The sequence below is a fragment of the Argiope bruennichi genome, chromosome 6 (assembly GCF_947563725.1).
Source record: "Argiope bruennichi chromosome 6, qqArgBrue1.1, whole genome shotgun sequence".
In the NCBI taxonomy this organism is placed as follows: domain Eukaryota; kingdom Metazoa; phylum Arthropoda; class Arachnida; order Araneae; family Araneidae; genus Argiope; species Argiope bruennichi.
In genome coordinates this window covers 122,913,062-122,939,352 of record NC_079156.1, presented here as the reverse complement: position 1 = coordinate 122,939,352, position 26,291 = coordinate 122,913,062, and positions in this window count along the sequence as shown.

The window sequence follows — 26,291 nt, the reverse complement described above, 5'->3', positions numbered from 1 at the left end:
ATTTAAAAGAACTGAGTTAAGTATCTCGAGTATAGTAATAATTTAAATTTCAAATAAAACACTTTAATAATTTTAAAGCTTTTTCAACACAAGCTAAACAATCTAATACAAATTGGGCTGGAACTGTTGAATTGTTAATCTTTCAATAAATTACATTCAAAAAAATTGGATAACACTATATGCGAATTTAAATGCATGAAATAAAATTAAAAATTCCAAAAATAATTTTAGGAAATTCAAGCAATACTTGATTCAAGTTCGGACAGTTGAGCCTTATAAATGAAAAGGAAGTACAAAATTAGATAGCCTTGAAAATAACGCAAAAAATGTTTGAAAGTTGAGGGAACCTTAGGTAGCTAGTTGCCTGCTTAGCCTATTTCATAATCCATTTATTTGGCCGTTGTCTGTTTAGCCTATTTGATAATCTGACCATTGGACGGTTTTCTACTTAGCATTTTTTATAATTCAGCCCTTCGGTAGTTGCCTAAGTCAATTCGATAATTCTACCTTTAGGCAATTGTTTACTTATTTATTTGATAGTCTTGCCCTTCGGTCGGTACCTACTTATCATATTTGATCATCCGGTCCTTAGATAATTACCTACTTAATATATTTAATAATCCAGCCTTTAGATAGTTGTATAAGCATATTTTTTAATCCATTCCTTGGGTAGTGGTTTTTGTAATCTATTTGATAATCTGGCCCTTAGATAGTTCTCTTCTTAGCATATTTTATAATCCCCTTAGTATCATTAAAGTTTGTCCAATACTTTTGTCCAAAAACATACACAAAACTGTCTAAACTCACCTATGTTGAAAATATGTAATATATCAATAACTTAACATGCCAAGTTTAATCAGTCTATCTAGTTGCGTTTATCAGTTATTATGCACACATATTCTCAAACTAACAAGTAGACACATAGACAGAATTTTAAAATTATTTAATCAAACAGAAAGCATCGAAATTTCAAAAAATGAGAGAACCTATTTTCTGACAACAGCATCATTTTATTTCGTACGTGTTGTTGTTGTTGTTTCTTATGGCACTTCCCATGGACAAGCCCACTGTTACGAAGACAGCGATTTTAAGCCGGTGGAGGAACGTCTCTTGTTTTCACAGTAGCGCCATCTCGGGCCAAGAGCTACTTAGCTACACACACATTTCACAACTCTTTTTACGGGGCGGACTTCATTCACGCATTTCATTCACTCATCCACAGATCGTAATTTAAACCTGAATCAGAGAACGATCAACCCTGATCCAGAACCCCCAGTGGTATAACTCTCGACATGGAGGACTTTGTGACCACGACAGATTTATACGCGCGTCAGCCACCAAGCACGAGGGGAATCTTCGGCCGGTGGGGTTCGAATTCGCGACCTAAGAGACGCGAATCCAACGCTCTACCAACCAGGCTATCCCGTGGTCTTTCGAAAATTTCTCTCGTATTCTCGAACGAAGGTCAAATTCCCCTTCCTCCGCATAACATTACGAACCTTGGGTAAAGTCACGAATATCTTACATGACATTGGTGAACGATAGTTACGAAATACGGATATTTGGCGTGAATCTAGTATTTTTATTGAATATATTTTAAACGCTAAAAATGTGACCAAATTGTATCTGTATTATTTAAAAACTCATCGCGTTTTGTTGTCACCGAGATACTTATACTCAAACAGCCTTTCAGGCAGACTTCCTGAGAATATTATCTTTCAAAAGATGATATAAATCTTCAAATTTTATCGTAATTCCATATACCAAAGTTCGGCCATCTAGTTCAAAGCATTTTTCAGTTAGCATGTTCACAAACCGACAAGCCGGCGTCCTGGTATAGTGGTAGCGCGTCTTCCCCGTGATCTGGGAGTCCCGGATTCGAGTCCCGGTTTGGGCATGGTTGTTCTTCCATTGCTCTATCTGTGAGATGTGTGAATGTGCCCTCCTGTAAAAAGGGGTTGTGCAAGCGAATGAGTGAATCGTGAGTAGCTAAGTCGTACTCCTGGCCCTAGTTGGCGCTACTAAAAAAACAAGAGACGCTCCCCCACCGGCTAAAAATCGCTGTCTTCGAGCAGCGGGCTTGTCTGAATGGCAAGTGCCTTAAGAAACAACAACAGACCGACAAAATAAGTCAAAAATTTATTTTTCGGTCTCAGGGAGATCTGAATTGTGGATATTCATGAAGCCCTCGAATTCGAATCATTTTGGCTTTTACAGTATATTTTTTTCTATACCTCGGTTCCAAGAAAGTAAAAATTATACTTAATTTAAATAATAAGTAAATGCTAGAAAAAAATTATTCAAAACTTCTAATGATACCGATTGTACGTGTAAGTAAATACTTAATTCATCAACAATTAAGCCCACTGTAATTTGTTGAATATAATCGTCTAAATAAATACATTTTCCCACATAAAACTCTTAATGATACCCATCTCGCAAGTGTACAGAATGTAAAATAAGACCACTTAATTCACCTGACCACAAAAATTTATATCACATCACGAGGGCATTAAAGCATCCCCATAAGAGATAATGCGAGATTTCATCAGGAAAGGGCATTGAAATGCAACACAGTTATGTCCCAGGCAATATTAAAGATGGAACCTCGTAACAAATGGGTCATTTAAGCAAGCAGAAGATTACACGAAGATTTCCACTTAAGTCATAATTAAGTGGGTTCTGCTTCCTGCATTTCTAATTAATGGGAAAAGGAAATATTCCTTCACGGAGCCTACGACAGTAGTCTGGAGAGTTCCATTCGGCACCAGGCCTCTGTGGGGGTTCCCTTTGGTACAAGCTCTCGAAACCTGTTTATGGACAAGGTGCCAACAGGAAAAGGTTTCTTGGCTGAAGACAGTAATGAATCAGCTCAGTGTTTGCGTCCTGTATTCATTCATTATCATTCTGTGTTAATGATAACCGACAGAAGAAAAAAATAGGACGATAATTCATGTGTCTTCTTGGATAATTAAATTATTATGAAGGCTCAGAAACCATATTTCAAATGTATCTTTTTCTCAAAAATTTACATTTTTCTCTTTAACCACTATAGTTTTGTTGATGACTTCACGCTTTTGTGCAAGATGTGCATTTAAAACATATGCAAAAAATGACAAAACGTATATAATAGAAATATAAAATATATAATATTTTACTCTAAAATATTTTTTACTTGCCAGTTAATATATGAATACAACAGAAGGCATGATATATTATCTTTGTTCTAAATAATACTATTGTACAAGTTCTTTTCTTGCAGACAAAATTGATTTTATGTCAGAACAATTCTTATCTTTTTCTTTTCGAAGCATATGAAGAAAAAGTAGTAATTGTATAATTAAATTATTATAAAAGGGTAAAAACAATGTTTCAAATAATTTTTTTTTCGCACCTCCATAAATGTGCACTGTTCTCTCTAACCGCGATAGATTTGCTAATGTTTCACAGCTTTTGTGTAAGATGGGTATATGTAAAATACATAAAAAAATGATAAAATACACGTATACACGTAATAGAGATAAAATGAAAAATAATTAGTTTTCCGTTATAAAATGTTTCACGTTCTAAATTATTTGAATGGATCGACGTAGCAACAAATACGGTGTTATTATCCTTAATTAGTATAATACGATTTTACAAGCCCTCTTACATTTTCTATATAAAGTATAGATGAAGTATAATGTAAGCTTCAAATTAGATATTATTAGATTCTAATACATAACGAAGTGTATGAAAAATTGACTATAAAATTCCTTTTATAACATTAAACAAATAAAATAAAATGAATAAAAGTAGCAGCAACAATATGTTCTTGAGAAAGATAATTTTGAATAATTCTAGAGAATTATTCTTCCCACTGATAGAGAATTTTTAGTTCCTTAAACTTTACTGCTTGTTTTCAGATTCTGAAATCCGCTATGCTTTTGCGCATGCCCCAGTCTGCTTTGATTTCCCCAAAATAGAGATAAGATAAAAGATATTAGGAGGAATGTTTACTTTTTGCTAAACAACATATAAAAACATGATTTAAATTCCGAATAAAAAGTAAATAATGAAAACCAAATAGTTATATTTCGAAGAAAAAATGAATATGGACATTAGAAAATAAAAAAGCTCTTTGCCTTCGAAAAAGCATTCTTCATCGCAATCGCTCTTGTGAAGGATAAAATTGCTCATAAGTGATAGACGGAAGTTTATGAAATCCAAATTATGCTTTTTAACAGATATTCCAATAATGATTTATCTAGATCTTTTTTCTTGGTGAGAAGTTCAACAACTTAAATTTTCTTTTTTAGCTTATTTTCATTAATATTCAGGCATTTGAATTATTTGCTTATTAGAAGGGTATTTAATTCCTGTCAGACACAATTTTAGGTGCTTTTCCTCTTTCTTTCTTTTTTTTTCCCTTTATTTTATCCATACCCCAGTATATAAAATAAAGAACAGAAAATTTAAAAATTGGATTAGAATTATCTATCGTCAGCCAAATCGATCCAATTTAATCTGGAAAAATCGCCTGTTCAGCAGTGTCTGTTGAACTGGAAAACAATCGCATGCCTCGCACCCACTCACCTACTTTTTCAGCATGTTTGATCTTGCCGAAGTTGTCCCCTTCGCCGAAGTTGTCGGGGCATGTGCCCCAGAGGAGGATTAGCAATGTAATCGTGGGGGTCGCGCAGATTACAGGAAATCTCAAACTGATTACCTACTAATCTAACCTTTGTTCTGTACTCTCCAAGAACCGTCATCAATGAATTGGCTTCCAACTTTTCCCGGAATGGGTCTTTTGTCTCATTTTTAGGGGGCGGGGAGAGTCCGATAGGGGACTAGAGAGGGGTTAGAGAGGGGTCGATTCGTCTGGAGAGGGTATCCATTGTCCCTCCACTTCAGAGGGACAGCCTTTTATTCTGATGAGTGAGATGGATGTGGGGGGAATGAAATGACGACTCATGTCACGTAATGTGCTTATACTTTGTTTGATATTTAGAGAAGTGGGTGGCAGTCGTCATGGGATGAATGTCCTGGTTTTCCTGGGAAACGACTCGGTCAAGAAAGGAGATGGAGATATTCGTCAATATTTGATGATATCTTCAACTGCATTTTCTAGGAAATGAACAATCAAACGATGACTTCTTGATTTAAATCTATACTCAAGAAACAATGATTTTCACAATACTTTTCAATATTTCAGCAATTTAAACCATGATTATTTTTTTATTTCAAAGTTCTCATCTGCTAAGGGACCTAAGGACTGAATATGTTCCATCTCTATATGTATCAATGTCTTTGTTTTCTTTAAATCTAATTCAGGATCAATCGCAGACGATTTTGTAAATTGTGGCATATCCATAATTATCTTTGTTTTCGTTAAATTTAATTCAGCATCACCACATTTAATGGGCTGACTATTTTGTAGATTGGAGTATATCCATAATTATTTTGTTATTTTTAAATTTAATTTCGCATCAATCGCAGATGACTTTGTAAATTGTAACGTATCCATATTTATCTTTATTATTATTTTTTTAAATGATTCAGCAAAATCGCAAACGATTTTGTATATTCTAACATATCTTATAGGAATTCACTGCTCACTGTGACAACTGGGTACCTATTTTTATTTCACTGTTACTCATCATTTAGTTTGTGTAAATGTATTTGTATTAATTTAGGGCTGTGTGTTATGTGTTTGAAGTCTGATGTATGGTTGATAGAGTTGTGACTTTTATTTTTTTCTTTATTTGAAGTCTTTTTATATGACTTGGAGCAACTTGCTGCAGAATAAATGTTTTTTTTTTAAAGACTCGTCCATTTTTGCCTCGTACATCCACTAAAATCCACATCAACCATGGCCCAATATAGTTATTGACCGCAGAGAAATGTGTGGGCATATGATGAGACCAACTAGTGGATGGAACTTTCTCTAGGAGGCATTGATTATTTATATAGAACTGCAATCCCCAAAAGTTCTGAGATAGAAGACCGATTACAGTTTTGATTTTAAGATACTTTTATCTGTGCAAGGACTTTTTTGATGCTATTAAACTGTCGTCAATAGCTTGCGCTACTTGGAATTTTCCTGACAATTATGATGGATATGATTATTATTGATATGTTAAACGTATCCAGTTATCATAGTGAAGATTTAAAAGTTTTATTCATGGCAAAAGGTTGCTGGAAATTTATACTGGGAACGGAAGCACCGCTTTCTGAAAAGGTCATTGACATAGACATCAGAGACCACAATCTTAGAAAAGATCGAGCCTACTCAACGTTGTATTTGTCCATATGTAAAGAGTATCGAAAAGAGATATTTGACACGGATGATGGAAAGCAAGCCTGAATTAAACTGAAGACTTGCTTCGAACCTTCAACTCGAGTGAGAATAGTAGCTCTACTGGCTGAGTTCACCAGGTTCCTGAGTACTCGCAGCTAGGAAATCGGAATTTTTGCTGCCAAGCTTCGTGACATTACGTTACAGCTGAAGGATGCAGGTAAAGAACCAGATGAACTTTACCAATCATTCTACCTGATATGATATCTTCCATTGAAGTTCAACAGTATTGTGCAGTTAATTTACAGGTTGGATGATGACAACTTTAAATCTGATATTTAGATGAATTGTGATTGGAAGAAAGTAGATTAAAACAATTAAATAATGATTTAGATAAAATAGATATATGTGTAAATACTTGTAACACAAACAAAACTAAATCTAGTGAAAAGATAAATGCTAGTTTTAAAAGTGCTAATGAAAGAAAATTTTAAAATGTGAAGCGAATTGGTCCTTGTTACAGGTGTAAAAAATTCGGTCATTTGAATAAAGATTGTAAACTAACTAATGAAAGAAATGTTAATTATTATGTAGGCAAAGATAATATAAAAATTTTGGTAACGGTGTCGATTTATCACGGGTTTCCGATACAGCGACATCAGCTCATTTTTATAATAATAAATGTTTATTTATGGCTTATATGTTAACGTCAAATGCTAATGTCTAACTGTTGGAGAAAATCTTGTTTTAGGCAAAGGAATTTTTTTTTTTTTTTATTGTAAAAGAGCAGAAAAGGGAAATAACTTTAAATAATGTTGTGTATCCATTTTCGTATCAAAATAAATTTAATGTTTGGTCTAATATTTCCTAAAAATGGGGAAGTATATGCTTGATCGAATGGAAAATTTCGTGTATACTCTAAAAATGGGGGGAAATTATTGTGTTCGAGAATCAAATAGACTTTATTTTTGTAATCCAAAATATCCTAAAATTTATACTAAAGCTGGTGTAATTTTAATAATGTAATTCTAACTAAGAATGGTAACGTAAAAATTTGGCATGAAAGGTTTGGCCTTAATTTTAAATATGTGGTTAATAGTGTCAGGGGTTAACCAAAATTAAAGCATGTAAAGTTTGAATGTGAGATAGACAAGACTAGAAGAACATACTACAAAGCTTCTAATCAAATTAGGTCTAAAAGTCCATTAGAATTGATGCAAATGGATGTATATAGTCCTCTTCAATTTGCATCTAGAGCACATAAGTACTTTTAAATTATAAAAGATGATTCTTCGCTTAAAGTAAGAGTTTATGAGATGAAAGAAAAGACTGAAGTGTTTAATTTAGTTAGTAGATACCAAAAACGTGCACAAAGACATTTGAACCTTAAAATTCTAAATGTCAGAATTGATGACGAAATGGAATTCATACACGAGAAATTTGGTAAATACCTAAACCAGCACGGTATAAGCTAAGAAAGAACAAATACTTACATTCCTGAACAAAATGGGGTTAATGAGAAATACAATTATACTGCCTTAGATGGTGTTAATACTTTGTTTACGCATAGCGACCTAAATAGATATTTTGGGATGAACTTTATTATGTTTTACGTACACTTGGAATCGTATTTGCCTTGAAGTTTAGTTATATTGACGTTCAGTTTAAAAGCAACATTAGGGCTGTTTTGGGATGGATCTCTTGATTTTGATTCTGTTGACGAGGACGACATCTCAGCTGGCACCCCCTTTTCATAAACTTCCACACCACACCAGTGGAAGGATGTTTGGCTCCGATGGATTTAACATGCACCAGATCCACTTATACGACGAATTTTCGGTGGAATAGGGCATCGAACTTTGAACCCTCCAGTCCCGACACCTTACCACCAGGCCAACATGGCCCCTTGTTTGCTATGTGAAAAAAATAATGAAACTCCTTATGGGTTTTGTTATGGGAAAAGACCATCGGTGGGACATCTAAAAGTATTTGGATGCATTGCCTTTTTAGGCATTCCTAAATAGAAATAAACTAAACATGAGAGCTAAGAAAGGAGTAATGAGAATTCATGAACTGAAGATTATAGAATCTATAAACCACTTAACTGTTTTCTTTACTAACTAATAAGATGACACCTATTATTTTGGGAATGATTTCTTATTTTGATTCAATTGGAAATCCATTGAATACTTGACTTATCTCTGTATTCGAAGTAATTTTAATATTGAATTATAATCGTTAGGAATGGTTTATTTTTTGCTAAATCGATGCACGTCTGGTATTCTGGCAAAAGAGTTATGCGATTAATGTAAGTTTTAATCATCTTTATCCATAATTATCTTGATTGTTTTTAAATTTAATTCATCATCAATAGCAGGTGATATTGTTAAATGTAGCATATACGCAAAATATTTTTTTATTTAAATTTAATTTAGCATCAATCGCAGAAGTTTTTCTAAATAGTAGTGTTTCTTTTTCTGTATTTATAATTGTTTCACTTTATTTTTTTCAGAAGGACAATTAAAATATACTTGTTAAAAAAAGTAGAGAACGGAGCACTTGAATGGAATAAAAATGATTAAAAGATGAATAATTGTTTTATTAATTATGTCGCAAATTGGTGACACTGTATGTTTGACATTATAAAAGCGAACGGAATTTTTTTATATATTTATATTTTTGAAATAAGTATAAAGATTTGTTATTAAAAAGAATAAAACGAATGGAAGCTGCTAAATAAGAAGCTTTTTACAAAATTACTTCTTTATTTAAAATACCTTTTGTTACCAAGATGTACACGCTCATTATATTAAATGATTTTATGATACAAAAACTTGCATTTAGTTGGGCATGTAATTTTTTATAGTTTGTTTTTTTTAATTCATTTTTAGTTATATAATTTATTTTTATATAAATACCTAAAAATGATTACAACAACAAAAAAGGAATCTAATGACATACTAAACTAAAAAGAGGAAAAGAAAAAAAAAATCGATTTTTTTTTATTTAATAATATTTTTATTTAACAGCTTTTGCCATTTATTGTTAACTAAGCGTTTAAATAAAATTCCGAAAATCATTTCTCAAAATTATTTACTAAATGCATCATATTTATAGATATATTTTTCCGCATCTCTTACTGAAAAAAAAGGGGGGAGGAGGGGTAAAAAAAATGAATTTGGACTGAGTTGAGTGGTTATGCTCTAGCTGTGATTGGAATGTTTTATTTCTCAGAAGGGATAAATTTTCAGACAAACATCGAATGCCATAATTTTAATTTGTTTCTCTAAAAAAAGTATCACCGAAATTCGAACGTTTCTATATAGTTGAGTCATCTTTAAAAAAAATATTAAAAGCAACATTAAAAATATATCACTTTGTTTTAGGAATAAAATATATCTATATTACTATGATCTCATTTGTAATTCTTCTCGATTCAAAATAAAAATTCTAGAACAACTACAAACTGAATCCACCCTTATTTATTTCCTTAATTAATAATGTTTCAAAAATCTATAAGGATACATCTTCAACTTATTGACATAAGAATTTTCGTAATCCGAATTTGAATTCTCGGATAGAATATTCTTTCACGCTAATTTTTTGTAAAATCAGCAAGAATGTAATTGATTGAATTGACATCGCATTTTTATTCATTTTGTTAAACAGCTCGGATGATTAGCAGGCAGAAATTTACATGAGAATGAGCTTATAAAATTTAATTAGAAGTTTCTGTTTATATAAGTGTCATAGAATATTCAAAAATTTTTGTAGATATTTGGGTTTTTAATACGTTTGTATTTAAATAATTTGAAGATGAGTGGTCTACAATAAAATTTAGATTCATAAAAGAATTTATACTTAAAAAAAAAAACAAAGCCTGCAAAAAATACATACAGAAAAAATATTCTTAGGTTAAAAATTGCCGCTGAGGATTCGTTTAAATGTTTACTGTTTTAATAATAGTGTATACATAATTCATAAATAAATGATAAGTAGATTTATAAGTAAAATAATAAGGATTGTAATTTTAAAATATTAACAATTTTAAAAATTTCAGTAAATAATCAGTTTCAACACTAACTATATAGAGCACATTAAATACAATAGGACTCAATCACTATAAAATTCAAAATAGACAACTTCTATTTTAAACTAGACATTGATAAAACTAAATAAAATAGATAGAAATTAATTCATTGATAAAATTTTTTGATAAACTAAATAAAATAGGCTATTACTATAAAGTTCAAAATACATATTTATTTTCAAATAAGTTCTACTATAAATTGCAAAAATACACGTTCTACTACAAACCTCAAAATACATAATATAGCTCTTTCATTTAAATGATCAAATTTCGTATTAATTTAAATAAAATCAAATTTTAGATGATATTTTAGCATTAAGTCGATGAAAAATTCAAGAAATAAAAAAAAAAAATAGATAAATTATATTGACGAATTAGTATCAAAGTCGTTTGAATTATTTAAATATCATTACGTATACTTCAATGTTTTTAAAATAAAATGTTTGCAATTTTAAATTATTAATATATCTTTTGAATATTTTAAAATTCTTTATTGGAAATTTTCTAATGCTTCATTTTATTGATTTTTGTTTTTTATTCAATTGAAAATGTAACTGATCTTCTTGTATTGCCCTTTTTATTTAACTAAATAAACAATATTTGTAGCGATGTGTCCTAAGATTTTTTTTTTTAATAATGCGATAGTAGCACAGTAAAAACAAAATATTTATCATTTATTGTTTCTCTCTCGTTTCAGTTAATAGCAGTATAACTTTCAGCAATCCCCATCTACGACAATCTGACTCGCGGAGTCCATCGAGACCTTTCATTAGTTTAGTTATAAATATCTCATTAACTTGGCCGTTGACATATTAGACACATCGCATTGAACAGGTTTCCTGTTCCCCGACAAACTTCCACATCCGCCTTGGTGACAAGTGTCACAAAAATCTCAGCCAGAGAACGGAGGCCGTCGAAAAGTGACATGTCGAACTGAAATCACGCAGTAATTGATTACGGAACACAATGCCGTCAGATGCGATAAAAATCTGGACAACGCGCAAAAACATGCCACCAACGAGTTGGGTGGGATTTTTGCTTTGTGTTTTTCCATGCGTTTCTCATCTTTGCTTGAATACGTGTTGGCATATATATCTATAAATGTCCCTGTCCTGGTGTTATTGTCATATGCCACCGAAAGTAAAAGATTCTTTTTTTAACGTCAAGTGGAGTTCCTCTTCCCAATTTTTGGCTCTGCCATTGTCGTTTCAGATTTGAAAGCTTGTTTTTCAACGAGTCCTCGTGATTACTTCACTCGATTATTGACGCAGCTTTAGATGACAGTGGATTCTATTTGACGGAATTTTATAACAAAGAAGGAAAGCTAAGACTTTTTTTTTTGTATAGAGGTTAAATGCTTTCTATTAAATATTTAGAAATGGCCGAAATGTATTTTTAATGGTTGTTGAAACCTGAATTTAAATTCAATATTTTTGATTGACGATTGTAATATTTCTTAAAAGCTACTGAAAGTTGGACAAAATCCTTAAAATAAAATCAATAAGGAAATCTGTCTGTCTATGAACAGATGATTATGATAACTCAACCATGTACAGAGCGAAAAAGATGGATGTAATCTGGTATTGCATTACTAGAGGTGTTTGTTGGTATGTGTCAAATTTTGGACTAAATCTGTTGACGAATTGACTATATATCGCTTTCTCTATTCTTATATATTTATAAAAGCGATAGTTTTTAAAAACAAGGATCTAAATTGCAGTATTTTAGAAGGTTATCTTTAGATCGAAACGTAAGGTTCAATATCGAATTTTGATCTAAATCTGCTGACGCATTGACTGCATATCGCATTGTTTACTCTTGCGTACTTAAAAGCGTTAGCTTTAAAAAAAGACATAGATCCAAATTGCTGTATTTCATTATGCGATTTTTAGATCGAAATTTAAAGTTCGTTATTAAATTTTGAACTAAATTTGTTGACAAATTGACTATATATCACTTTGCTTACTGAATGAGTATGTTAAGCAATATCTTTAAAAAAAAGTAATGATGTAAACTGCTGTATTTCAGAATTTGATCTTCAGATCAAAATCTAAATTCAATATCAAATTTTGAAGTAAATCATTTGACGAATTGATTATATATCGCTTTGTCTACTCCTACATATGAAAAAGGCATAGCATTAAAAAAAGTGATAAATATTACCATATTTCAGTATGTGATCTTTAAATTGAAATCTAAAGTACAAAATTAAATTTCGAGCTAAATCTGTCCATACCATAATTTACCCCAATAGGCCTTTATTCACTCATATTTCATGCGTTCAACAGGTATTCATGTGCTTTATATATATATATATATATATATATATATATATATATATATATATATATATATATATATATATATATATATATAATAATTTAATTAATTTCCAAGATTTTATCTTAATTTAGCCCATAGTAACTTCATTCTAAAATATTCTCTTATTTCTTGATCCAATTCCACTTTCGGTTTAATTAATCCCTTTGTAAAAATAATGCGTCATCAATACTACGTATCAAATAAAAGTGATACTTTTGCCCTTGTCTAAGGTCACTCCAGCGGCGCGTGGCCCTGAAATCCAATGTTATATAAGGCAAGTCATCATCTGTTCGTCCCTTTTTTCCCTTTTCTTACTTCTGTGTGTGCCGAGCTGCGTTTTCTTGCATATAATCATGTCTGTCACTCGGAATAGAATAAAACGTAATTAAAAATACCAAGTCTCTTCACTGTTTAGAACCTGCATTCTACTTCAATCAATCAATATATATATATATATATATATATATATATATATATATATATATATATATATATATATATATATATATATATATATATATATATAATATACAGTTGTCTCTAAATTAACACTATATAATTTAGCTTCCATCAATAGAAAAAAAAAATAGTTAAAAAAAGTTTTACTGCCAGAAAATATATGAAATATCTGTTTTGTTCGCTGAAGAATTTTTATTTCTCCCATTTAAAGAAGTTCGTCAAAGAATATAAAAGACTTGTAATCTTTGAGAATAGGCAAAGTTAAAATTTAGTATGAAAATTGTTAGAACCAATATAAATATTATGAGGACTTGATGCATAACATTAAGGCATAGCACTCCCTCTCTGGTTCGAGGACATTGGCAATCTTCATTTCATTAGGTTTAATTGGAGAAATTGAGTAAGTTTTCTATATTAAATTTGTCATAATCTTGGTTAGAATAATTTCTAAAGTGTTTGAGTCGAAAGCTAGGTATGATTATGAATTTTGAGACATTTGATCAATGGTGCGAACGTTCTTTATTTTTGGCAGGCTACACAAACTTGGGAGAGTGGTTGGATACTTAGAAGTAGCTTTTGTCAAATGATCAACGATCAAAACTAGGATAATCCTTCCATAAAAGTTTCCGTCTTATTTCAAATCTGAACATAAATAGATTTGGACCAAATTTAACTTTCTTGCAGAGCTTCCGTGCAAAAAAAATCAATTGATATCCCCATGCTTCTGAATTACTGCATTTTATAATGTAAATTTATAAAACACAGATTTTAAAATGAATCAAAAAATTAATGTCTTAATTTATGCCAGATGTGTACGTTTGACACAGTTAAAGTATCAGTCATGTTTAAAACATTAGATGGTTGCCACTTTTTGCTTCTTAAATATCTACTCTTTAGTAGGAAGTCTTGAATTAGCATTTGTATTTTTTTCCGAACTCCCACATGTGTACATATTTTATCTCCATTTTTTTTTCTAAAGCTGAGTCAAGTCTTCCGTTTGGGGGGGGGGATATCCCTGAACAAACATTATGACACAATTTTTTATAGTTTTTACTTTAAGATCTTGCTCAAACAGGAAATCTAAATTAGCATGAAACTCTCTTAAAACAAACTTTAACCGCCCAAAAATCCACCGCGAAGAAAGAAAAAGGAAAAATGTGTTCCTGGCCTCCAAAACCGAGAGGACTGTTTTGCAACAACGGAACTCTTTCTAGTCGATTTTTGGCCGTAACAGATGATAAAACGCGTGTCAGCGGGATGGAATAAAAAATGCCAATCTCAACCCTACAGGATGCACGATCTCTTAGGAAACGTCGACAGATCTCAACGAGAGACGAATGCCTCACATCTTTGGAACGTCATCCTCATTTTTCAAGCTAACTCGTCGCCATTTCCATCTATGGTCACTCGTCTTAACTTCGCACAGCTGTGAGCTGCCATTTTTTTATGCGTTTTGTTGCTTTTTTACCCCACTATTCGACCTCAGGTTTGACGTCCATGGCCTTTTTAGTTCAGACTCGAAATAATGTTATTTTCAGTATTGTTTTCATTGGAGATTTTTTTTCTCCTTAATGTAATTTCACTAAAGTTTTGATCTGGCGCATTAGTTTTGGGGGTACCTGTGGATTTTCTTTTTTGGTTCAGTTCTCTGACGAGGAAATAAAGCTGAGGTAAATTATTTATTTATGATGGAGCTACTTCGGTGATTGGCCTACGTTACGGAAATTCGTGATAAGGAAACGGTATCTTTCACTCCTTAATATTCATTTCTTTAGTTAATTGTTCCGAAATAAAACCCTTTTTTGTCATAGGTGAATGCCAATGCCTTTTAACTGCTCATAAATATTGAAATATTGAATAAATTTTATTTAGAATGTAACAGAAATAAAAGAAATCACCTGGCCCATTGCCATTTGGATTACTTCAGTACTATATGGCGCGTTTTGAAATTATTCTTATTTGTTTGTTTTTTACTTTCTCGTATATGTAGTATAAAACAAGCATCGTAATCGTCGAAAAATTCGAACTCCAGATTTTGATGAATATTTTTGTTTCAGACCTACCCGAGTTCGAAAAACACAATTTTGGAAAATTTTTGTCTGTCGGTCTGTGACAAAATTAATTCGAAAATTTTTTGAGTTAAACAGATGAAATTTAGTATACGATCTTTACACCGAATATGCAGATTTCTATCAAATTTTGAGTAAAATCTACTCAGTGGAAGTCCGTCTGTCCGATTATTGGAATATAAGTTAACATGATAATTACAAAACGAAGAGAGCTAAATAAATAAAATTCGCTAAATAAAATTTGCATCTATAGTGTAAACGCCTGTTAAATTTTGAGCCAAATCCAACCATTGGTTGAATGTCTGTCGGTCTGTACTTTCAGAGACATGTAAAAGCGATAATTCGAAAGAGCAATGACTTTAATGCATCTAATATGATATAGCATTTTGTAATTACAATTGCAGTTTTAGGTCCAATTTTTGTTTCAATTGTTTAAGAAATTCGTCTCTAAAATATAAATTCAAGTTTTGGGTATAGTTAACTAACACTAGAGATCAATCGCCGAAAGGATCGCCAAGAAGATGCGATGCATTCAGTAAAAATGCTAAATTCATGCCAAAAGTCGACTAACTTTAGTACATCAATACCATGCAAGGCGTGTTCTGGCATGACAAATTTATTAGAGTACGCGAGAAAGTTTTGGGCTCCTCCCTCTATTTTTTTATTTGATATTTTCTGTTTACATATTTTTCTGAAATTTTAATGCGCATCTATCAATAATAGCAATAAAAAAAATTGCCTGACTTTTTATATTAAAAAATTAAGCAAGACGAGTCATCATGCATAAAAAGATCGCAAAATCTGATTGCAATACATTGTTGAAAAAAATGTTTTAATTTGATATGCGTTTGTTTCGATATTCGTAAAAAAGTTTTAGCTTTTTATTAAAACTTTTTACTGTAGTAAATTTCGATGTGAGCCTCCATGGTAGTTCGAGAAATGTGAAGGCGATATTCCATTTATTATCATGTATTGTTCAATATTTCGTTTATTGTATTAAATCCATCATATGTGATTCTAACTTTCTTTGTATCAATATCTTCCATTGGATTTGCAAACATACTTTGTCTTTCATGCAATTCCAATACTGACATCGAGCAGTAATGGCTGATTTGAATTTATGGTATATAAAAATACATTAGAAATTTTCCTTCTTTGATGCCATTTTAATTATAATCAAATATAAAATCCCTGTTCCTGCATCAGATCCGCTATCTGTTGAACTATAAAGGTGAGAACACGGTTATTCAATTGTAAGAATTCAATGGTTCTTTTATGATGATTTTTTTTGTGTGTTCGTGATCAGGAAAAGACTTTATGACCCTGAACTTTTGTGATATTCCATATAAGGCAATGTTAAGAGGGAAATAACAAATCTCAATGTTTAATCGTTTCGAAAATCCAGTGGTTATGTCTCCTATAAACTTCCTCGTCAACAACAGCAAGATGACGCATTTAATGCTTCATTGTGCATTAATGAAAACTTAATACAAATGTTGGCACCTTCTTTTTCGTGGATTAAGTCCGAAATTTGACACAGATCTGCATTGTTGGTGACAGAAATCGCGTTCCAAATTTCATTTGTCTAAGTAATTGTATCATTCAGTTATCTTTTTACATACTCGCAAAAGTACAAATCCTCAGACAATCAATACTGTGATACTCAGAATCCGAAATTTGATACTAATTTTTTATATCTAGCTATCGGCACTTTAGGAATCAATGTTTTTACATGGGCAGGGATAGAAGTGCAGTCTTCCAGATGACGAATTTCTTACAAAATCTGAGAGTTTGAAGAAGTTTGCAAATTTGGTGGAAAGGTCATACAACGAACAAATTGCATGTATGTAGCTCATTAAGTTTTTGAGTTGCCTTTTTCTGAGACAGACAAATTTATTTCTTCCTAATTCTAAAAATGTTCTTTTCGGTCTCTTGATGGCATGAAGCGGAGAAATTCATAAAAAGAGGGAAGACGAAACACTTTTTATTCTTTTCTTATCTTACAAGAAGATTAAAAAAAAAAAAAACCCAAAGCAGTATACTAATTTATTTTGTTTTATTTTATGGCTTGTGGGTTGATACGAGATTGAGATATTCCAAGATTTCCACGTATAAGATTTTCTGGAATCAAAAACATGAAATTTTATAGTTTTATCTATTTATCTGCAAAATTCAAAGCAGAAGCAGATATGAAGTGTTTTCACCACCATGTTTTTTCTTTGTTCAAATTTTTGACGAAATCCATTTGTGGATAATCTATCTGGCCGTTCATGTGCATATGAACACCATTCTTCTCGGGGTACACCTCAGAAACGGGGGAAGAGAAGCTTCCGGCGTATTGGATGGCTCTCGCCGCCCTGGTGGATATAAAAATTGTTTGTGACTGGTACTCCTACCGATGAGCTACGGAACAACCCCTCCCGTAAGAGTAGCTGGTGATCGTGGATGGATCCGTGGCTGGTGATTGCCTTTAGGATTCAGCTATAGCTTCCGCCAATGCTTCCAAGGTGTTTCGCTTTTTCATATTTATCCGAATGCCTTCGGAAGGGGGGGGGGATAGTCTTTTGTTGTTACTTATAAATACCATTATTTTAAAACCCCGATGATTCATATAGGTAAGATTCGGCGTATGATTATGCCACTAAAATTGTAGGTTAGCGTTGAATTTGGAGCCAGAAAGGGTGGATTTTGTCTGTCTGTCTGTATGATCGTGTGTATGTGGAAACAAAGTTCAAAAACGCAGGAAGTTTAAAAAGATAGTATTCGATATGATTTTCATAGAACAGTTTTAGGTTTATGTCAAATTTTGGATAAATGTTTCAAAGGACAGACTTCCAATAATGTGATATTTTTAGAATGAAATTAAATTCATGACTTTTATTTCAGAATTTACATTTTTGCAATATAATAATTAATTTATAATTGTGTTAAATAGTTCAAAATATTTTAATTTTTAATTAGATTGTTCATTTTGCGTTATGTATGTTTTCTTTAATATGGTTATATAAATAGGTAGCGAAATATTTTTTTTATTCCTTATATATCTTCATTTATTTTATTGATATACTTGCTGACTGGTATACAAAATTTGACTATTTTTTAAATTTACATATTATATTTTTAATGTAAAGAATATAGCTACATAAAGTTTTATAATAAACAAATTATTCTTATCAGTTATAATTTTATTGGAAATTTAAAAGAGAATATCACTTCTACCAAACGATATATTAAATCTTCTAATTTCTCGAAAATTTAGTGCCGAATGATTTTTAATAACTGCCGAAACTTATTTTTTCTTTATATTACAAATAATTATTAAAAGATAATAGAAAACGTGATTAAACATTTTGGAGACAACTAAAAGGTTGTAAAGGCAAAATTATGATTTTTTTGAAATATCTGTATTAGTTTCATTTAATATGAATGGCAAAACTAAGTAAACAACCAGCGGAAGAGATCTCCCCAAACATTTCTCGCATATACTCTCATAAAGTATTATTTGAGAGAACTCCATGCTTGCTTGGCATTGGCGTATAATAGTTACGAAATAGGAATCTTTGGCGCGTATTTAGCATTTTTATTGAATCTATAGGTGAACTGAATCTATATCCTGGTGAATATTTTGGCGATTAATCGCAAACTCTCTAATAAACTTGTCATGTCCGAGAACACCTTACATGTTTATTGGACTACAATAGAAAATATTAACCTTTGCCGTGAGTTTAGCATTTTTACCAAATCTCTCGTGTCCTTGGCGAGTTTTTTGGAGATTAACACCTAGAGTGTGGTTAATAGAAAGCGAAAGTTGAATTTGTGTTTTAGATATGTTTCCCCAAATGATTGAAACAAAAATTTTACCCTAAGCTACTCTTGTGGCGACAAAATTACATAAGAAATTTGATGTATGAAACGCATTCCATTTTTCAGTTATCGCGTTTAGAAGTTTTTGAAAGTACAGCCCGACAGAAGATCAACCCTCTTGTTGGATTTGGCTCAAAATTTAATGGATGTCTACGTTATAAATGTTAAATGTGTGTACTAGATTTTATGCATCTAGCTTTCTTTTTTTGTAGTAATCGTGCTAACTTATATTCGAATAGCAGAATTGACAGACTTCTTCTGGTTGGATTTTGTTCATTGAAATCCACAAAGTCAAAGGTGAAAGATTCACGTTATCCTTGTGACATTTTATCTCACCTGAAATACGGAGAAGAAAATGCAAATCTGACATATTCAGCATTCACCCTTAGTGTGTGGATGTCGAGATTTGCCGGTGTAAGTTAGAAATAAAAATATTTAGCAACTATATCTGATATACGCCAAGCGACTGTGTGAATGTTGATATTCACCTGTGAAAATCAGTACCCAGACGGACGCTACAGATTTCTGACTACAGTGTTTGTTTATATGCTTATACATGTCATACAGATGTTCACAATGTAATTTATCAATTTTTTCCTTTTCAGTTAGTAATCTCATTTCCCTGTAAGTTCACCCCCATAGTCATCATTTGTTTAAGCATTGTTGTCCCCTCCATTTAGTTATTACTTCACTAAAAATTGAATACAGCCGTGTAGTTTTTCACACCTTGTTCTTGTTCTTGCGTACAGCCGACCACCCCGCCACCACTGAACGTAGCAGTATCGACAGGATTTGTTGTGGCCGACTGCTATCTTGAGTATTGTCCATCCTTGCATTGACCGGTTTGTCAAACTGACATTCTCCTCGAGGTAATTGGCCACAAAGTGGTCAATTATTGTCCTTCTTCCTTATCTACAAACTCTCAAATAGTTGGTAAAAAACTGACAATTTTTGACATCATGTCCATCAGAGTTTTAAGATTACCTGGTACCATCAGTACTGTACTTAAGTCATTATTTATAATTTTCAGATTTTTTCTTAACTCCGAGATTTCAATACATTCCTTTAAATAGTGGTAAACAGTACCGATTCCTCCACAAATGCATTTATTGTCCTGCATTCTTCCAAATCTTTGGAAATATGCAGGAAATCTCCCATGTCCTGATATAATTTGAATTATCAGTGGATGGTATCTTCTTATTTTTATTTCTGGATTAGGAATAAAATCGAAAGTTACTCTTCCGTTTTTGGACATATACCATCTGTCAAACCATTGCAGCTTTATTTCTTCTCTTAATTCCCATTTTAAGACACCATTTGATTTGGGGACAACCATATCAACACCCTCTTTCTGTGCCGCCAACTTTGCATATTGATCCGCCTTTTCATTATCATATATCCCAATATGGGCCTTAACCCAATTCAACTCTATCCACTTGTTAGTTTTTACACTTTTTATCTTTTCTTTTATCGTCCATATTTCCTTATTACAATTGTGAGAAGATTGTATGGCTTGTAGGACTGAGAGAGAATCTGAAAAAATTGAGCACTTCTGTCCGTCCTCCACCCTTTCACAATATTCAATGGCCATCTTTAAAGCTTGCACTTCTGCCTGGAAACTTGTGGCATGGTTCGATAATTTCACAAGACTTTTATCGATCTCTTTCCCATAGTAGTATACTACTATTGCAGCTCCTACTTTATTTTCATCTTTTGAACCATCTGTAAAAATTTCTATTCCATCCATATCTGGGATTTTAATTTGAAAACCGTGAATAAACCATTCTGCAGGATGTTGTTCGAATTTGTCAAAATACATCTCATAATCTTTTTTGCTGAAGCATTTGTTTCCTATTTTAACTTTATTACTAGAAGTTCTTATTTGAAATTTAGTGAAAATTTCCGTTGCTCTGAGGTTCATTGGCAAAATTCCCGTTATCACTTGAAGGGCTTCTGTAGAAATGGTTCTATAAGCCCCAGACATAATGATGAGAGGGCGCCGTTGGATTGAATTTAATGTTTCTCTGATTTTCTTTAGATTTAGCCTATGTCCCCATGCCCCGTGCCCGAAAAGAACAAATGGCTCAATGGCCCCAGTGTAGATTCTTCTTAGATGGTATTTCCTTTTTCCATAAAATTTATCCGCAACTGTCACTAGTTTATATGTTAATACATCCACTTTTTTCTTGACCTTATTAAAATGTGACGTAAATGTTAATTTACAGTCCCATGTAACTCCCAAGTACTTAATTTGATTTGACACATTTATATTGTTATTGCCCATCTTTATGTTAGGCGGATCTGTTAATTTTAAACGTTCTCCAAATGTAATAGGCATTTGAATTGTTTTCCTTTCATTAAACTCAAGTTTATGAATTTTGCCCCATTTTACTAGCCTATGAATTATTTGTTTTCCTTTAATTTCCAGTTCATCTTTTGTTCTTCCCGAGATTATTAGTAGCACATCATCGGCATACGCCTGCATAAAGCAGTTCACTAGAAGATTGATTTTAAATGCAGAATTCATAACCAAGTTCCAGAATAACGGTCGGCTGTACGAGCCCTGTGGCACTCCTCTATCCATTATAAATTCCCAATTATTCTCTCCATCTTGGTAAATACATTTCCTTTCATATAAGTAATCTTTAATCAATTCAAAAAGATTGCTCGGGCAATTCATTTTTATAAGGGCATATAAAATGCTTTTCCTCCATACGGAATCAAATGCTCCAGCTACATCCAAAGATATAACTGCTGTTTTTAGTTTTTGATTCATCGCACCTTTTATTTTACTCCATAGTGCATTTTGGGCTGTTTCACAAGAGTGGTTATATCTAAAACCATGTTGATCATGATGCAGTCTATTTTGTGCCGTTAATAAGTGCTGTACTCTTTGAGTTATCAGTTTATCCAAGATTTTACTTGCTGTTGTTAGCAAACAAATTGGTCTATAGGATTTAGGATCCTCTAAGTCTCTATTAGTTTTAGGAATTAAAATCAGTTTTGCTACCTTCCACTGATTAGGGGACGCACCTAATTCTAGGCACTTGTTGTATAACTCTAAAAGTATGAATGGATTCTTCCTGTTAATTTCAGCAAGCATCTCCATTGGGATGTTGTCTAATCCAGGTGTTTTCTTTTTGGCCATTTTATTAATCGTTGTTCTTATTTCATTTATTGTAAATATTTTATCTTTTTCTTTTGTTTTATATAACTCAATACTTTTCCTCATTTTCTTCTGCTTTTTACTTTCTTGTTGGGATTGTTCCTCTTTGAAAAGGCATCTCACAATAGTTTCTATAGTTTCTTTTGTATTTTTGGTTTTTGTACCATCCTGTTTTTTGACACCATGCAAAACTGTTTTCCTTTTCATTTTATCTGCCGCTAATTTATAAGGTATCTCAAAAGGGTTCATTCTCGTTATTTCGCTACATAACTTTTCAAAGCATTCAATACTTTTCTTTCTTAACATCCCTCTGTATATTGATTCATTCTTTTTATAAATTTGTCTTCTCTTCATTCTCTCTTCAGTGTTTTTACATCGTTGGTATCTATGCCGCAAGGCTCTTGTCAGTTTTCTTTGTTTCTCCAGTTCAGTGTCCCACCAGGGGACCCTGAGATGATTTGTCTCTTTACTGTTCGATCTTTGGCTAATTCCTTGAATGAATTCTGTAAATTCTTCTACCCATACTTCTAAATCTTTTTTAGTCTTTATCCGTTGCATTGTTTCTCTTATATCAGCATATTTTTCAGCCACTTGAAAACTAATTTTTCGAATTTTCCACTTGCTTAATTTAAATCTTTCTGCTGAAACAACTTTGCCACCCATATTAATTTGAAAATCCAAAAAGCCATGGTCACTCAAAGTACTTTGGATTACCTTCCAGCCCATTACTTTGTCATGCAGGTCTTTAGTTGATAAGGTGACATCAATCCAGCTTCTTCCACGTGCAGATTGAAACGTTGGCAATGAGTTTGGATCATTCCAAATAACAAGGTTCTTCTTAAAAATGAATTCTATAAACGAGCCGGCTTCATCTTGTGGTCTATGATCGGGAATTTCATTTCCCCACAGTCGACTATGAAGATTGAAATCTCCTCCAATAAGTATGGATGATGTCCCCAACTGTTCAAACAGATTTCCAAGTTCTCTGCAGATTTCTTCTTTATTGTGAGTCGGTGGGAAGTATGCCGATACCATAGTAATTTCACTATTTCCCACTGATAAATTGGCTGCTACTATGTTTTCGCTAGTAAATCTTGTCAAAACAGAAATATCTTGGTTTCTTACTGCTATAATCGCCTTCCCGTAAGGGTGAGAAATTATTCTCCATCCTAGGGGAAGTCCTATTATTTTTCCTTTCATTGTATATGGTTCTTGTAACAAGTAAACATCTGGAATATTGTCCCCAAACAAATTTGGGAGTTCCTTTGTTGCATATTTACCCCGACCTATATTATGTTGAATAACACGCCAAGAGTAATCATTGAAAGGCTTATTATACATAGTTCGTCTGTTTAATCAACTGATCTCTCTCCCAGATAAATACAGGGCAATGCTCCGATGTTGCAATATGATCCGTTCGAATCATAATTTTTGTTCTTTTGCGATATTCTTTACAGTTTCTGCATTCTGGATTTTGCTTTGTGCAATTTTTATAGTTATGCATTTCCAAGCACTTGGAGCAGCTATCTTCTTTTTGCATACATTTAGATCGAACATGCCCAAATTTGAGACATTTGAAACATCTAAGGGGTTCCACAAATTCTCTAAATCTATACGATCCGAAACCACACTGTAATCTTGCTTTATCTTTAATTATTCGGAATAGTTTTTCACACCGATGGGATTCTCTAGGGAGATCCCTGGATGAAAATTAAAATCACAATTATAAAACTTTTTATTTTATTTTGATATGGTTTCAATATACTAAAACCTTTCCCAATAAATGCTCTACAAAATGGTACAAATCTCCAAAATTATTTCTCGAGTTTTTCGGATTTTAACATACAGACGCTTTCAGGAGACTTCATTTTATACAATGTATGTACCATGTACACCAATCTATACAGCATTGTACAAATACCTGTGTTAATTCGTTATTGCTAACCATGTTCTATGTTTCTCTTAGATTATTTCTAGAGAATGTTTTTATACTTTGATATAATAATACGTATTTTTCTTTTAATTATTCAAAAACTAACGAATTCTATAAAACATTGATACTCTGGAAATATTGAAGACTAAATCACATTTATCAAATAAAGCAAGATTGCACTGACTTCGTAAAATAAGGTATAATTTCGATTTATTCAAGTCAAAGACGGAATTTTTATTCTCTTGCATATAAAATGCACGCGTTCATTTAAAACATTTAGTCTCTTTAAAAATGTATTAGAAATGATTTATTCGAATCAAATATTCCACGTAATAAGAAATATCGTTCTGAAGAGAAATATACATTTCGTTACTAATCTTTTTTTTTTTTTTTTTTTTTTTTCATATCCCAATGGATTTAATTTTGTACGTCTTTTTTCTTCTAATGATTAGATTCATGATTCTAGCATATTGTTTACTATATTTCAGTTTATGGAATTGAGATTTTTTATCTTTGCTTTCATGTGCTTCTTTCGTCTGTTTAATTAAATTTATTTTATTTGGTTTGCTAAAAAAACAAGATATTTCTTATCTAACATTTAATGTTTTTTTATGTAGTTAGAATAGAATATTAAATAAAATATTAACTCTATTATTCAGCTGTGGAAAATCGGTTATTCAATATTCCGGTTTTATCACATGTGAAAGTCTTTTTGTATTTACGAGTACACTGTATTGCAAATTAAATATTAATTTAATAATCTGTTTTTCACTAAGTCTTTTTCACTTTTATATTTCTTATCGATTTAAAAGGTAGCTTTATTTCGTTTCAGTTGAAAATGTAGCTGAACTGAGCTATCTTAATTTGTTGCAAACATACTATAAAATCAATAAAAATATATTTCAATAAGACATTTATGCGTCAGCGCAGTCCCAGTGATTGTCAAGTTAAAATATTCCTTTAAATTGCCGCCAATATTTGGCAGTAATTTAAATATATAGTATTATACACTCGTTTTCAAGTGAGCATGGTACCAGTCTTTACCAAGCTTATATTTGACAACTATTCAATCTATATTGTTGCAAATATTAACCGATATATATATATATATATATATATATTACTTTCTCGTGTGTGCAGTATCGGGAAATTATATTAATCGTCAAAAAATTCGAACTCAAGATTTTGACGAATTTCTTCGTTTTTGACCTCCCTGAATTCGAAACACACATTTTTTGAAAATGTCCGTCTGTCTGTGACAAAGATAATTCAAAAATGCTTTGAGCTACACGAATGAAACTTGGCATGCGGTGTTTACACCAAATTTGTAGGAGCTCAACCAATTTTGGAGTAAAATCTGTTCAGAGGAAGTCCACTTGTTTGAAACAAATTTAACAAAACGAAGAGAGCTAGACTAATAAAATTCAGTACATAAATTAAACATCTATAGTGTAGATACCTATCATAGCTTGAGGCAAATCGAACTACAGATTGACTGTCTGCAGGTCTGTACTTCCAGGAACATGTAAACGCGGTAAGTCGAACAAGCCACGATGACTTTAATTTGTCATATTTGGTACAGGATTTTGTAACCGCAAGTGCAGTTTTATGTGAAATTTTTGTTTTAATCGGTTGCGAAAAACGTGTCGAAAACAAAAATTCGATTTTGAGAAACTATTAACAGCACTCTAAGGGTAAATCGCCAAAAAACTCGTCAAGGACACGAGAGATTCGGTAAAAACGCTAAACTCATGGGAAAAGTTAATATTTTATAATTATTGTAGTCCAGTATCATGTAAAGTGTTCTTTGGCGTGGCAAGTTTATTAGAAAGTATGCGAGAAAGTTTTGAGGTGACCATTCTTTCTTGTTTTAAATAGTAGCCAGATATTAGCGTCAGACTCTGCTAGTAGAGCCGTGCTAACAGGAAAGTAACTTTAAAATATAGTATACAATAAACTCTCGTTTGAATTATGCTCGATTGAATTCATTGGACCCAGTGTTAATACGAATCCATACTCCAATTATACATCTTTGTCGTGTACCTATTAATAATAGAGAGGCGCATGAATTCCATCAATAAAATTCGAAGCTGTTCTATTTAATCTCTTCG